General features: G+C 47.8%; 2 long non-coding RNA genes across 2 annotated transcripts; both read left to right on the top strand.

Annotated features, from left to right (window-relative positions):
* Positions 1-3,507: 3,507 nt before the first annotated feature.
* Positions 3,508-4,368, top strand: LOC310922291. Its single transcript, XR_014592385.1, has 3 exons — positions 3,508-3,647; positions 3,727-3,767; positions 3,853-4,368. It is a non-coding gene; the product is annotated as an uncharacterized lncRNA (long non-coding RNA).
* A 7,967-nt stretch (positions 4,369-12,335) lies between these two features.
* LOC310922186 lies at positions 12,336-14,356 on the top strand. The gene is made up of 3 exons (XR_014592336.1): positions 12,336-12,435; positions 13,459-13,558; positions 14,085-14,356. It is a non-coding gene; the product is annotated as an uncharacterized lncRNA (long non-coding RNA).
* Positions 14,357-16,055: the final 1,699 nt, after the last annotated feature.

The following is a 16,055-nucleotide window of genomic DNA, read 5'->3' as shown; positions in this document are numbered from 1 at the left end:
AGGTGTGCCAGGGAATAGAGGGAGGGGGTGAGTTGGCACTTGTGCAGGTGGCCCACAGGTGAGTGCTGTGCTCAGTGTGTCCCTTTTCCTTTTGCTGGGTTCACTCTGGGCAGCCTCTGGAGTGGGGTGAAGATCTGAGGGGGAGCTGGGACAGGGGTGCAGAGGAGCCCTGGGGGTGACTCTTTTGGAGGGGAATAGTCACATTTTCTGTTCTGTGGTCCCAGGTAGTGTGAGGAGGTGCACAGCTGGAGTTTGGATACGGCAGCACTGAGAGAACGTCTCCAAATCCCCGGAGCCAACACGTTCATTTCTGTCCAGGATGGATTTTGTCCGCTCATATTCAGAAGTTGAGTTGTTGGGGTTGGTGGTCGGGTGAAGGGGAAAAATCCTTTTCAGTCCCAGGAGGCAATTTAAAGTTACCTTAGAGGAGAGGGCCCTTGTGGGATGGAGCCCTCAGGTGCAAAAAAGAGAGAGAGTTTCTCTTCAGCATCACCAGAGCCTTTGCTGGGCAGGGCAGTTCTGACCTGTCTCTGTGTTCTGGCGAGCTTCACATTGTTGGCCGCCTTTGGGGTTCCAGCGGGTTGGGGTGCACTGGGGGATTCCTGGCCCAGCATACCCTGAGATCCCTGTCCCAGGTTACTCCTGATCAGGAGTAATGCAGGCTGTGAGGTGTGGGGTAGTAGAGTTCAGCAGGGGGAGTTTACAGTGACACACACAGAGGCTGTGGGAGGACTTGAGAGGCAAAGGACTCACAGGCTAGAGAGCACACAGTGAAAATCAGGGGCCCAGGCTGGGATACAAGTCAGAGTACAGGTGTACCAGCCCTCACAGCACTGCTACCAACACTGTGTTTCCCTGAGAGCAGGTGCAGGCAGCAATCCTAATGCGGGACAATGCCAGAAGCCCTGAGAGGTGCAGGCAGTAAGCCCAAGGCAAGGGCCAGGCAGGAAGTGATAGTGGGGGGGCAGAGTCCACAGGGTTTGGGTTCACTGGGGATGTCCAGCCTGCATTCCCTTCCTGCTCTAACTGGGGTTGCTCACACCCCTAATGGAGGCTGTGGTGGGTGGGCTCAGTACCAATAATGTCTCTAAGACCTTGGCACTGCAAGAGTCAGCCTCTGAGCACAGCTGAAGTGAAGTGTGCTGCCCAAGGACCCAGGCATGCTTAGGAGAGGGGGAGTAGCAGAATTGCTGGTTTTGGGGGATGTGCTGGTGAGATTATGCTTTGATATTTGGTTTTCTTTATTGTAGCTGACTGAGAGACAACAGCACAGTGACAGCAGGAGTCTCCCAGAGGGAGAGGCGACCTTCTTTGGCACCCAATGTGAATTCCCATCCCCAGATGTCTGAGAGATAAGTGGAGGGCTGGGAGCCACAGAGGGGATGAAAGTGGGATGTGGGGTCAGGGATCACCAGGAGGGGTTTTTAAATCAGGTTTGGAGATGGGGATGTCCAAGATGTGACCCCTTAGGCCGTGTAAAGGGAAAAGTCTCATTTTTGATCAGTGCTGAGGTGTGCAGGGCAGAGCAGTCCCAGGGCACGTCGTGTCACTTGTCTGTTGTGCACTCTGTGTCTTTTGTGTTATCCCTTTGAGGGGGTCTGTTGGAAACCCCAGGCATCGTTCTTAACGTCTCCCTGTTCCTGGTGCTGATACCAGGCCAGGCATCAAATTCTTGACTCAGGTGCTCAGACACACATCAGAATCCATCTCTCTTCACAACCATCCAGGCTGGTGCCTTTCCAGGTCTTGTTCTGAGCTGTATCCACAGCTGTGCATTGCTGTGATCCATTCTGGCAGATTAGGTCTTCTAAAAGTGCACAGCTGAGTGGAGGATTCTGACCGTAGGATTCTCGGGCATGCATCCCTGCGTTTCTGGGGATCAGTGATCCTGTTGGCATCTTCTTACTGCAGGGTTCTCTGAGCCTGGTCAGCTCCCTATGGGTCTGACCTCAGTCATCTCATTGCGAGTTCTCTCGGTCCTCAGGGTCATTCTTCTTGCTGAGATATTTCTGTCCCTGTTGTGTCCCCCCTTTTGTCCTGTCCTGTGTCACGGGTGTTGGTGTGTTTGGCCTGGAGCTGCTCTGCCTTGTTGCTCAGTCTGGGTGTGGGGGGAATGGGACAAGTCCCTGGGGAGTTGAAATTTGTCATGTGGGGTGTAGTTGGGCTGTAGAGGGTATTCCTGGATTGACACAAAGTGTCTGGAGCTGTCGAGTTCTCCTTGGTAAAAATCAATGTAAGGGCTGAAAACATGAGGGGCTGGCAAGTTATACGCACCAAAGACATGTTTTTCTTTTTTTTCTTTTATTTTTTTTTTTTAATAGCTGTGAGACTTACATCTTGATTTTGAGACTCTCTTTTTTGCCCACCTTTTTGTTCAAAATCTTATTTTGAAGTGCCTCAACCAAGGAGATCCTGTTTGAAACTTTATCCCTGTTGTTTTTCCTCTTGCAGGTAGTTGGCAAAAAAGGATGGAGCCAGTAGGAAGCAGAGCCCCTGGAAGGCCTCATCCCAGTCCAGCTGTTGTTTTGTGTTCTTTAAAAATTTTTATATTTATTTTTAATTTTTAACTTTTTTTAATATTACTTTTAGATTTTTTTTTAGATTTTTATTTTATTTCCATGTTTTTATTTTTTGTATTTTTAATTTTTAAAAAACTTTTTATTAACTTTATTCAATTTTTTTTTTTAATTTTTATTTTTTCATGTTTTCTTTGTTCCTTTTTTAAATACTATTTCTTACCCAGAGTATGTGGAAGTTTGACCCTAAAGGAGAGAAAAACCAGGAAAAGACTGACATCAAAGAACACTAAATTCATTTGTGCCATGCTTTAATATGAAAAAGATAAAGGATAGCATGAAAAAAGACCAAGCATTCTCTGTTTTCCAGGAGACTCCCATTCTCTGAGCACTGACCACCCTTCCGGTGGACTTCTACACAGAAACCATTAACTTATGTTTTCTTTGGGGTTTTTTTTGTTTGTTTGTTTGTTTGTTTTTGTGTTTTTTTTTTTTTTTTTCTCCATTCTGTTTCTTACCCTGAGTAGGTGGAAGTTTGGCTGTTGGCAAGAAAGAAGTTGAAAAATTACCTCCATGTCCATTGGATGTCTGGATATAATTGAGAGTGCAGTTAGTGAAAAACCTCTGTATTTTCTGCAACATTAAAAAACCTGAATGGAGAAAGCTGTGAACACTGTGGTGCCTTTTTTTTTTTCCTTTCAACCCCTTAACAGGTCTCATTCTCCCCATGCACAGTATTACCAGCAGTAACTTGATGTTGAGGTGTATTTCATTGTTCTTTGTCTTTATTTTTAGGAGGTAACATGGGATATTGGCACTCCAGGTGAAGCAGACAAGGTGAGTGTTGACTGGTGGATGGAAGCAGTTGTTGCTCAGGCCTCAATTTCTGGTGCAACTCTAAGCATACACTGTTGAGTTTTTTTGGGGTTTTTTTTTCTAGGTGGTCCACTTGCAAGGCATTCCAGTCCTGGATCCCGGCAGCTTGGTGGGTACAAGTTTAAGATATACATGTTTCAGAGTTCTGTCAGACTGGAGCAATTGTGTTTTCACAGTAACTCAGCCTGCTTTTTGCCTTGTTTCTTTGTGGGAGCTGCTGTGGCCCTACACATACCAGGGAAGAGAGGCAAGCAGGTGAGTTGACATTTTGGCAGGATGACTCAGGTGAGCGGTGTCTAACAGCACGCTAAATGTGTACCTTTTCCTTTTGCAGGTATCCTCCGGGCAGCCTCAGGAGTCAAATGGCGATCTGAGGTGAGCCGGGGTAGCGGTGCAGGGGAGGCCTGGGGATTACTTTTTCTGTCAGGCAATTGTCACATTTTCTGTTTTGTTGTCCTAGGTACCGTGAGGTGCGGAGCCCAAGACTGGATATGGGAGCACTGAAGCGGATGTGTTCTTTTCCATTGAAGATGGATTTTTGTCCGCTCATCTTGTGAAAGATAAGTGTTTGGGCTGGTGTTTGGGTGAAGGGGAAAAAGCTTTGCAAAAGGAGGCAATTCAAAGTCAGCTTAGAGGAGAGAGCCCTAGTGGGACGGGCCCCTCGCAACTAACGGGAGAGGGTTTCACCTCGGCCTCACCGGAGGCTTTGCCGGACAGGGCAGTTCCGCGTCCTCGCGTGTTTTGCGCCGTCGTCCGTCTTCGAGTCTCAACATCCTCGTGGACGTTGTCACCCGAGGAGGTCGCCTTCAGGTCCAGAGCTATCGCCACGGTCACCCGGCAGTCATCGCTTCCTTCTCTCGGCCTACCCAGCTTCTCGAGCATCCTATTAACAACTTAGGCACTAGTTCTTGTGAGGAGTTCTGTTTCGTCATCACGTGCTATTGCCTTAAAGCTTTCTTTCCTTTGGCGTCATCAGCCTGTGGCTCATCTTGTGCTAGGAGTCTTGGGTCCATAAGGTGAAACTGCCTGGCAGTTTCAAGTTTTGTCTGCGTCTGCATTATGTAGTTTGTGTCCCTTGTCTTCTGTGTGATAGGCCTTTGTTACATCCAGGCGCTTTATCCGCACCATTCCGGCCCCCTTTGGCCGTACTCTCCTCGCGTACTTTCCCGGATCATCCTTATTCCGGCCTCGTTACATTTTGACTTTTTGAGGCCAGCACACGGACACTCGAGCATTCTCATCCGTTTTCATTCTCAGCTTCGGTAGCGCCGCCTTTTCAGATGCCATTCTCTTGGACTTTTATAGGGAGGGTATTAGATTCCCCTCACGTGCCTGCAGTATCTTTCAGAGTCATCTGAAGTCAGCACTTGTATTCTACCTGTCTCTGCTCATGTTGTATGTGCCAATGTTGAATGCGCCAATATTGCGTCTCTCAGTGTTAGCTTATATTGTGTGTGCCTATATTGTATCTGAGTCTATTGCATCTCACTATGTTGGTTTATATTGTATGTGCCTACATTGTATCTGAATATGTTGTATGTGACTATGCTGGCTTATGTTGTATTGTACTGTATGTGACTATGCTGTATCACACTATGCTGGCTTATGCTGTATCCTATTGTATGTGACTATGTTGTATCAGGCTATCTTATGCCGCTTATGTGTGAGCTGCCCTGCCCTGGCACATAGTGTTAGTGAGGTAGAACAGTTGTAAAACTTCACAGTTCACCTCTTTTCTGTGGAGTTTTGGGCATAGGAGATACGGGCTTGGAGTGGGGATAACTTGCTGTCAGATAAGTGCTTGTTGACCACCTCTTGTTGTCTTCCAGGTCCCTGAGGAGGATTAGCATCTCTGCGGTTGCTGATGCTACAAGTTTCCTGGAATCTACCACGTACGCTGAAGAGTGACTGTGTGTGTATGAGAGTTGTCTGTGTTTGCTTGTGTTTGCCTCTGTGTGTGTGCTGACTGGTTTGACTGGTTCTAACCTTGTGTGTGTGACTTTTGCCTTTCAGGTTTTTCAACACACTTTAAATTTAGAATAAAAAATCCCCAGCTTGGGTTTTTTTTTTTTTTAATTTTCCCCCCCGGCTGGGTTTATTTTTTTTTCCTCGGTCCTGGCCGGTCTGCGAGGCGATGTTCATCGCCAAAGTTGGGTGCCGACGGCCTGTGGACCAGGGTTTTCGTCAGGCAGGCCGGTTTGTGTTGAGACTGTTCTATTTTACATGTGCTGCTTTTGTTTTGCATTTCCTGTACCAATAAAATGAGATATAATGGATGTTTCAGAAGCAGAAAAACTGTTCTATTGTCTCAATATGTATTTGGCTTGCGGTTCCCTGTATTGTTCCGTATTTGCATTTGCTGCCGCGTTTCCATGTATCGCTCTGTACGAAGCTGTACTTTTATCAGCGTGTCTATGGGTTGTATCTGTACTTGCATTTGTATATGTTGTTTCCATGTGTTTTGCTGAAGTGTAAATAAAAATGTTCATTCAATAAAAGTTGAATCCACCTTAATTAAGATTCCCTCCCGCCCCCTCTGCCCCCCTTTGGCTCCTGTCTTTATTTGGTGTCATTGAGTCATTTTCTCTCACTCTATTTCTTGCTTTCCTTCACTCTATTTCCCTACTTCCAGGTAAGTCTATTTATTTTCCTCTCTATATCTTCATGCTATTTCCTTTTCTCTCTCACTCTGCTTCTTTCTCTCTAAACTCTTTATTTTCCTCTGTTGTTCTATTTCTAGCTGTTTGTCTTTTGCTTTCATTCTGTGTTTCTCTCTAGCTCTGTTTCTCTTTCCCTGTGTTTCGCTGTAACTCTATTTCAGTGTAACTCTGTTTCTCTTTCTTTCTCAGTCTCTCAGTCTGTTTCTCTGTTTCTCTCACACGCTCACTCTGTCTGAGTTTCACTCTAATGCTGTTTCTCTTTTACTTCCACTCTAACAACTCTGTTTCTCTCCAAGTCTCTCTTTCAACTCTAACTCACTGTGTTTCTCTGTTGCTCTGACTCTTTTTTGCTTTGTTTCTCTGTCTGTTTCGCTCTCTCGCTCTGTTTTTCTCTGTTTCTCTCTTTCTCTTTATTTGTAATTTAAAGTTAGAAATAAAGTTTAACTTTATTTCTAACTCTGGTGTAGTGGTAGGAATTTCCATGCGGCCAGGGAACAAATAATAAAAAAAACTTTAAATAAATAAAAATATTTGGTCCCTGGCCGCATGAAAATTCCTACCACTGCACCAGACTTATTATTTTTATTCTTTTTTATTTATATATACACCCTATAGCCCCCCTATACACAGGGTATACATACTGTATGCCCCCCTAATTAGTCCTCCAGGTAGGAGCAGCTGATTATAGATGATTGCTTAATCACCACACCCCCCACTCCCACCTGGACCACTAATGACCCAATTGAATAATTAATCACCCTATGCAAATAACCTAATTAATTACCTACACATATGCAAATCACTCAATTAATTATGCAGGTGATCTAATTAAATATTCAAACCACCCAATTAATTATGCAGGGTTACATTTACATATAAGGTTACATGTGGGGTTGATTTTAGGGTTCAGAATGCATTACGGTCAAAGGTCAGGGGGTCAGGGTCAAAGGCCGGGGGTCAGGGGGTAATAGGTTAAAGGTTGTAAGTCAGGGGTTATAGTTCAAAGGTCATATGTCAGGGGTCAAAGGTCAAGGGTCGTAGGTGAAAAGTTAAAGGTCAAGGGTCAAAGGTCAGGGGTCAAGGGTCAAAGGTCAGGGGTCAAGGGTCAAAGGTCAGGAGGTCAAGGGTCAAAGGTCAGGGGTCAAAGGTCAAAGGTCAGGGGGTCAAAGGTCATAGGTCAAGGGTCAAAGGTCGTAGGTCAAGGGTCAAAGGTCAAAGGTCATAGGTCAAGGGTCAAAGGTCAGGGGGTCAAAGGTCATAGGTCAAGGGTCAAAGGTCAGGGGTCAAAGGTCATAGGTCAAGGGTCAAAGGTCGTAGGTCAGGGGTCAAAGGTCAAAGGTCATAGGTCAAGGGTCAAAGGTCAGGGGGTCAAAGGTCATAGGTCAAGGGTCAAAGGTCATAGGTCAAGGGTCAAAGGTCAGGGGGTCAAAGGTCATAGGTCAAAGGTCAGGAGGTCAAGGGTCAAAGGTCATAGGTCAGGGGGTCAAAGGTCAGGGGTCATAGGTCAAAGGTCATAGGTCAGGGGTCAAAGGTCAGGGGTCGAAGGTCAGGGGTCATAGGTCAAAGGTCAGGGGTCGAAGGTCAGGGGTCATAGGTCAAAGGCCAGAGGTCAGGGGGTCATAGGTCAAAGGTCAGGGGGTCATAGGTCAAAGGTCAGGGGGTCATAGGTCAAAGGTCATAGGTCCGGGGGTCAAAGGTCAGGGGCCAGGGGTCAGGAGTCAGGGGGTCAAGGGTCAGGGTAGCGGGTTAGGTCTTAAGGTTAGGGGTTAGGGGATAGCAATAAAACTAAGTAGACATTTTATTTTATAACTCTCTGAACCTCCTTGTTTATTACCCAAGAAATCTAAAACTAAGCAAACAAAAAAAAAACCAAAACAAAGGCCCCACAAACAATCCCCCCAAAAGCACGCAGAAAGAGAAAATTATTTCATTTTATAATATTATTTTTAAATTATTTTTATATTATTTATTAGAATTTATTTTTATTTTAATAAAGATTAAGTGTTTACCCCTTAGAAAACCAGTCTTTCAATTCGAATTAACTCTTGTTTTGATCTGTTAGGTTAATGAAGTCATATAGTTTAAAATATCAAGAAATAAATGCTACCAAAAAAAATAAAAATACAAAAAAATAAATATATACATAACAAAAAGACAACTATAGCATCTAAGAATAATATCTTTAGTTACACTATTATTACATGTTCCATATATTATAGTATGTAAAATATACCTAATAAAATGAACATGATATAATAAATAAATTTTAATAATATAAATAGGTAGATTATATAAATAGATAAATTATACTAGATAAATACATGAGATAATAGAAATATCATAATAAGAAATAGAAGAAATATGGAAATATAGCATAAAATTAAGGCTATTTTTGTTTTGGCTTGGTTGATGGCAGGGTTCTCATAGTTGTTGTGGTTGGGGGTCTTTTGAGGCCTTTATTTTCGGGGATGTTTGGAAGGGGAATTTTGGCCACGTTCTTTTTTGCGTCCGCTCCGTGCGGCGGCGCTGCCACCGTGTGGACAGAGAGCGGTACTGCAGCTCCCTCTGCCTGGCACCGGGCTCTGAACTGTGATGCAATGTTGCCATCGTGTGGATATAGAGCGGTACTACAGTTCTCCCCCGTGCCCGTAGCAGCCCCGGGCTGTGAACTGTGCGGCAATGCTGCCATCCCGTGGATAAAAAGCAGTACTGCAGTTCTCCGCCGTAGCAGCCCTGGGCTGTGAGCTCACGGGCAGTTTTGCCACCCGAGGACCGAAAGATCACGGCCAAAAAGGCGAGAAAAAATGCGAGGACCCCCGGACACGTGGCAGCCGGCTCCCTGCGCGCGACCTGGACCACGGAGCCGCCCGGGAGCGATTTTTCCGTGGCGTACGCAGGTGCGCGGGCACGGGATGAGGGCTGAGCGGCGCAGCGGCAGTGTTTGGGCAGGCGATGTGGTCAGGGGCCTGTGCGAGCAGCCAAGGGGGACATTTGGGGGGGGATGCCACAACCAAGATGGCGGCACGACTCGTGGCGCTTGACCTTCTAAAGAGGGCGGCCAAAAGGGCGGGAAAAATAGAGGACCTCTGGTGTGTCTATCATAGTGCCTGCTTAAAAATCCCGACCACGGCGCCGCTCGGGGACAATTTTCTGCGGTGTTTCCAGGTGTAGGGACACGCACTGTGGGTTCAGCTGCGCCGCGGGCGGGTTCAGGGTAGACGTTTTAGTCAGGCGCCTGTTGTAGACACTGATGGGGTCCTTACGTGTGCCACAACCAAGATGGCGGCCCGGTTCGCTGCGGCTGACCTTCTAAAGATGGCGGCGGGGAGGGGTGAAAGTGACATAAGTCGCGGCGTCACCGAACAGAGTCGGGGAGTGACAAAAATGACCGAGTGTTGCCGAACAGCCGAGAATAGCCGACGGCTGATGGAAATCGCCGAATAGCCGAACCCAGCCGAGTTTCCCCGAACAGCCGAACCCAGCCGGGTTTCCCCGAACATCGCCCCCCTCAGCCGAACCGAACGAGCCGGGGGCAGTTCCGGGGCAGTTCCGGGCCGGTGTCCGCCCTCACTGCCGCTTCCTCAGCGGGCCATTCAAGGCGGTGTCGGGGCCGCTGCCAATCCCCCGGCGGGCGGGCGGGCGGGACACGCTGGCGCTGTGCCCGGAGCTGGAGCACTTGCTGTTGCCGCTGGAGCCGCGCCGGGGCCTCCCGGGGAAGGCAGCGAGGAGAAACTGGTAAATTAGAATTAATGTAGAGGGGACAGAGCAGGCACAGGTGCAGCTGTGATGGATAACGAGGGGCTGGTTCCAGCCGGGGGCGGTTTAAAAGGGGAGCATCAGCTCAATTCGATATCGAGCTGTGAAGAATGAGGAATTTATCCTGAGTTCTGGCCGTGGTTCATGAAGAGACTGCAGGAGCATTTGGATTTGGAGCATTTCCTTGGGGGACAACAAGGGACAAACTTCTATACTAAACAGATAAGCCACTTTGGGTTTATTGGGGGAATGTTTTTTTTCTTTTCAGCTTCATCTCACCAATCCCTCCCCGGTGCTCCCAGAAGAAAAAGGAGTTATGGAGACAAAAGGAGTTCAAATTGATTGAAGAAACTCCTCTTCTGTTGTTGTCAGTGTCTGAAGTGGAGGAATTTTCTTTTCAGCTGGAATTTTAATAAATAATGATGTTTCTATGTGGCTTTTATTCAATATTATGTACTTAGGTTGTGTGTAGTATTTTGTGTGACTTCTTGGAGTATTATTTATTATACATAATCAGGTTTTTGAGTGAGGATAACTTTATGGGTGGGTTTGTTTGTATTTGAGGTAGAATTAATTTAAGTAGCTCTTCTTGAGAGACTTCTGAAATGTGTTATTGGGGTTTTGTGTGTTGTGTGGAGGAATTCAGGTTGGGTAGAGCTGGTTTTTTCTGTTTGGTGGTTTTTAATGATATATTGTGTAGCTTTATTCTGTTTGTAGATGGTGTGATGAGACATGTGGTGTATTTATTTCGTGTTTGGTTTCATAGTTCACATGGTCAGAGTATTTTTGAACTGAGTTTTGTTGTTGAATTGTTTTTGGGGGATATTGTGTTTTTCAAGGGTTTGTTTTCTAAGGTTTACAATGGTGTAATTGGCTGTGGTGTGAGGTGTAGGGGAGGTTTTTATTTATTTAGTGGTGGCTTTTATCATGGTGAGCATCTAGTGTTTGTTTTAGTGGGTTTGAGACAGTGTGAGGTAGTTCATTTTTTAGGGTTTCTTAATATTAATAATGACATTATTGTTTGTGGTGTTGTAGGGGTTTGTTTATTTAGCCTGCTTGATTACAGTATATGTTTTATAGTTTTGGATAATTTAGGGGATATTGTTTGTAGTCAAATGGATATTTTGGTTTTGTGTGTATTTATAGGTGGTCTGTTTGTTTGGATGGTTTTGAGGAATTATGGGTTTATTGAGTCAGGAATAATTGGTTTTGGTGCTGTTAATTTACATTTGTGCTGTTTTTATTTTTGTAGATGGATTTGTTTATTGTTGTGCTTCTCTGGGTTTTCCAGTCTGCAGCAGGTTTAAACAGTCAGAAGAAAAAGAAAAAAAGTGTTTGCTTTAGCTGGCTAAAACTAACTAAGAGCGAAGGAGATCTGTGTGCTGCAGTCTGTCTGAGCTGAACACACTGGACAGGGAATGCACAGGAGTGACCACTGTTTTCTTAAAACAGGCTGCGTGCTTTTTCTTTCCTTGCTTTGCTCTCAAAATCAGTCTGAAAGGTACAGAAGGCATTCCTGAAGTAGTTATTTTAAATATTTGAGGGGTTTTGGCATTTAAAATACTTATTTTGGAGGAAGTTTGTTTGAAGTTTTTGCTTAGTTATAATGAGATTATTTTATTTTTAATTAGGTGTTTTTATGGTTTTTTTGTCGTTAAAAGTTGAGACTTTTTTGTTATTTTATTAATAGACAACAGGACTTGTTTTTGTATATAGTGATGGGATCGGTGTATATGGTGTTGACTAAGGATTAAAAATTCTGTGGTTTTGATGCATTAGGTTAATGAATTTATATAGTTTGAAAGATGTGGGTTTTATGCTTATTTAGTTAGAGGCAGGTCTTTAAGTTGGGGGGGGTTTGGGTGTATATTTTGGAAGTTTTTTGAGGGGAATGGAGATGGGGTTATTCTTATTATATTTGGAAGATGGACTAGGAGTAATAAGAGTTGGCGCTTTTTTGCTGCGCTTTTGTTTGTGTTTTCTACAATTGATATATTTGTGTGGTCAGGGCAGTGGTGTTTCTGGTGCAACTCTGAGCATCCCTTATTGTTTGTGTGTTTCAGGTGGTCACTTGTCGCACACTGAGATCCTCTCACCCAACAGCCCTGCCGGCACCAGGAAATCGCCGCCGCCGTCCTCTCGTGCCCGGAGCCCCGGCAGGACGCCGGCGCAGCGCCGGCTGCCGGCGGAGCAGGAGCGGTTCCTGCCGCCCGCAGCGCTCCCGGTCCCGATCGCGACCGCAACGCCGCCCCGCCCTCAGCCCGGGCCCCGAACCCCCCGGCCCCGATCCGCCGGCCCTGGCGGGAACGGGGCCGTGAGGGGACAGCGGGGGGCGGGCTCGCGGAGCCGAGCTGGGATTGGCGGGGCCGGCGCTGCCTCCGCTTGTGATTCGTTGGGCTCAGCTGGCCGGCGCTTCCTCAACAGGGATTGGCGGGGCCGGCGCTGCCTCCGCTTGTGATTGGCTGAGCTGGCCGGCCCTGGGGCATAAATAGCGCCCTGAGGGGCCGGGGGGTGTCAGTCCGGCGGCGGGACGCGGAGCGGCGTTTGGAGCTGCGCGGTCGGTCGGTCGGGAGGAGCGCCGCTGCGCCGGGACGGGATGTCCGCAGCTGCCGGCCCGGGGAGCGAGGGTGAGCACGGACGCGACTCCCGCGTCCGCCTGCGCCAGTGTCTGGGGGCCGGCGGTGTCCTGGGGCAGTGGCGCCAGCCGTACCCAGGGCAGCCGGAGGCCGGTGCGGGGCCTGGTGCGGCGCAGGAGGACCGGCTGTGGCTACCAGGGGCCGGCGAGAAGCGCTTCTGTAGCTTCTGGATTTAAAGCAGCATTTACAGGATCAGAAATAAAGCAGCGTTTTTTGCATTTTTTGTTATTTTATTTTGCTTTTATTAGAAGTAACTATGTTTTTCATATTTATTGCATCTTTTCATTATTTTGCTTGTTTCAATGCACTATTTTTGGCTCGTGGGTTTTTTTTGTTTGTTTGTTTGTTTTGTTTTGGGGGTTTTTTTTGTTTCTTTGGTTTTTTTTTTTTTTTTTTTTTTTTTTTTTTTTTTTTTTTTTTGTTTCTTTGTTTGGTTTTGGTTTTTTTTGGTTTTTTTTTTTTTTTTCCTAAATATCTGATGTTAATTCAGTAAAGGTTGTAGGGCTAGGGCTGAAACAGCAGTTGTGAGCCCAGTAGAGACATAAAGCCCCAGGATGTGGAATAAAGCCCTTGGCACTAGAGGCAGGCCCAAAACAGTGTGGAACAGTGGAAATGCTGGGGCTGGAGGGTTCTCCCCACGGGAGAAGGGGATGGAGCTGCAGCTCAGGGCCTGCAGGAGATGCCTGGGGGGTTACCAGCCCTTGCCCCGTGGTACCCAGCAGAGGCTGAGGCTGTGGGGGCTCGGAGGGCTCCAGGCCCCGAGAACCAACCTGTGGACACCTTTTGGGATGAGGGAGCAGGGGCCCAGTGGCTCTTTCCAGCCCCTGGTGCTGCCTGGGGGAGCTGAGGGGGCTTTTGGACAAGTGCTGGGCTGAGACCCAGGGGAAGGGGGCAGATACATGTTGGCCTTCGGGCTTCAAGTGTCCCCAAGGTTGAGAACCCAGGAGGGTGGGTGATACAACTCCTAAAGACATTGAAGTGATGACAATGACTGACTTGTGGCCTTCTCAACAGCCCCGGGCTGCAGTGAGAAGCAGTAGCAGTTTTAGCTGCAGGCAGTGGGAAGCTGAGGAGCTGGAGCTGAGACAGCAGAGCTGGAGGAGACACAAAGATGGTAGGCTTTGGGGTGAAACCCCTGGGGGGCTGCTCTAGGGAATATGGAGCCGGGACGGGAACTGCGGGCTGGAGCTGAAATCGCTGTAAGGGCTGGGGTAGGGACTGGAGGGCCGTTGCTGCAGTAAGGATTGGCAGGTTGGGGCTGGACTATGGGAACAGGAGCTGAGCTGAAACAACACAAAGCTAGAGCAAAAGCAAAAATCGTACTCTGAGAACCAGCAGCAGCATTTTGTGCCACTGCTGGGAAGATGTGGAGACAGAACTGAAACAGAAGAGCTGGCAGTGAAATAAAGCTTGTGGGCCTGAAGCTGAGATCACTGGGGACTGCAGTGCTGCAATTGCAATCACAGTTCAAAGGGGATAATGAGTGTAGACCTGGGAAGCGACTGTGAAATGGGACACGTGCCCAGGGGTTGGTAATGGAATAAAGATTAATGGGATGGAGGTGGAATAGCATTTCTAGAGCTGAAGCTGAAACCGCACAACTAGAGACAAAAAAAGGACCCTGTTGTCTCAACCTGGAGCAGCTACACCTGGCGAAGACAGGCAGAAAAAATGAATGTGGAGGTGGAAGAACCGGGCTGGCCGTGAAATAAAGCTTGTGGGTCAAGAGCTGAAAACTCTGGGGCTGGGAAGGGCTTTCTAGAACTGCTGAACACCTGAACTCTGAACACATGAAATCAGCAGAGAGGTGGGATAGAGATTGTTAATGGCAGAGGCCAATCAGTGTGTCAGGGAGGGGCCCATAGGTCCAAAAGCTGAAGGCTGGAGATGTGTGGGAGGGACAAAAGCTGAAATAAGGTCTTGAGCATGAAGTATGGTGACAGGCTGCAGCTGGGAAAAGCCCAGTCAGAAGGCGAAGACAGGGGAAAAAAATTCCAGGAAGCAGCTCTAGGAAAAAAGATATTCAAGCTGGGTTTTCCTGACGCCCCCTCCACACTAATACTATGCTGTCCTATCCCTGTTCCTGTCAGATGCATCAGCACTAATGCAGGTAACGGCTTTTGGATTTCAGACCTGACCAGGAAGGATGGTTTCTGTCCTCTCAACCCCTACACAGGGGGAAAGGATACTTTGGGTCACCCCCCTCCTACTCCTGTCATCTCCAGCTCAGGCTGCCCCTGCATCACTTACCTCATTCTGGGGATGGGGCTCCCGGGGAGGAAGGGACAAGCTGTTCCGCCTAGTCCCAAGCTAGGACATGGCTGGGGAGCCTCAACTCTGCTCTAAACACCTGGGGGTGGGCCTGGCAACTCCCCTTTCCTTCCCACCAGCTTTGGTGAGGAATCCGCTCCCCCTCCCCAAGGGCCAAGGGATTGGTAAGGGATTTTAGCAACCCTTGGATGGCCCTTGGTGCAGGCAGCTCTTGTTTAATTTCTCTTCATTCTTTTAATATCTTTCAATTATTTCTTAAGCAATTACTGCAATTAGGATATACAATAAGGACAGCAGGATTTCTGCCTCGTTGGATTGGGAAATCCAAGCCGAGGTCCTTGGAGAGACTGAGGGGATGGGGAGCTGAGCCTCAGGCTGGGTTTTGACAGTGGAAGTTTGGTGAGGAAGAAAAGAGAGATCCCCCAAAAGTGATTAAGGTCAGTTCTGCTGGCTTTGGGTGCTCCTGCCCCCAGAAAATCATTCTGGTTAAATGGGACTTGGAGAAGCAGGGGGATGTGCCGGGGGCGGGGCCCAGAGGCGGGTGGGGGCGGGGCCGGGGGCGGGGCCGGGCGTTCCAGGGGGCGGGGCCAGCAGTGCTGGAGTTCTCGGTGTTTGGGTTTTGTCTGGGCTTGTCAGCCAAGTTACAAACAAGCCAACTCGGCTCCTCAACTCTCCAGTGAATGTTTGAAATGCTTCCACAGAAGGACAAGTCAGGAGTGATTCCAAAGGAAATATTTCAAATGAAGGGTAACGATTTCTGGGGAATTTCCTTAGGAATTATAAACCTCATGCATACGGCCTTTCGGAGGTGGAATCCCCGTTTCAGCCTCGGGCACCTGCAGGAGAAGAGGGGTCCTTATCCACAGCAAGGGAAGCCCGGTGCCCCATCGTGTCAGGTGCAGACAATGAACCGTCCCGGGATTGAACAGCAAGTCCCCTCTGCCCTCACCCTGGGACGGGCAGCAGCTGCAGGTGAGAGATGCCACAGGATGGTGAGGGGAGAGAGCAGCCCCGGGTGTGAGCTGGGAACAGTGAGGGGGGACAGAGCAGGCACAGGTGCAGCTGTGATGGATAACGAGAGGGCGGTTTAAAAGGGGAGCCTCAGCTCAATTCGGTATCGAACTGTGAGGAGTGAGGAATTTATCCTGAGGTTGTGGTTCATGAAGAGACTGCAGGAGCATTTGGGTTTGGAGCATTTCCTCAGGGGATGATAAGGAACAAACTTCTATACTAAACAGATAAGCCACTTTGGGTTAATGGGGGAGGTTTTTTTTCCTTTTCAGCTTCGTCTCACCAATCCCTCCCCGGTGCTCCCAGAAGAAAAAGGAGTTATGGAGAAA

The sequence above is a fragment of the Zosterops lateralis genome, assembly GCF_965231275.1.
Source record: "Zosterops lateralis genome assembly, chromosome: W".
Classification (NCBI taxonomy): Eukaryota; Metazoa; Chordata; class Aves; order Passeriformes; family Zosteropidae; genus Zosterops; species Zosterops lateralis.
Note: the sequence above shows the minus strand (reverse complement) of the source record. Positions and strands in the feature narration are given on the sequence as shown.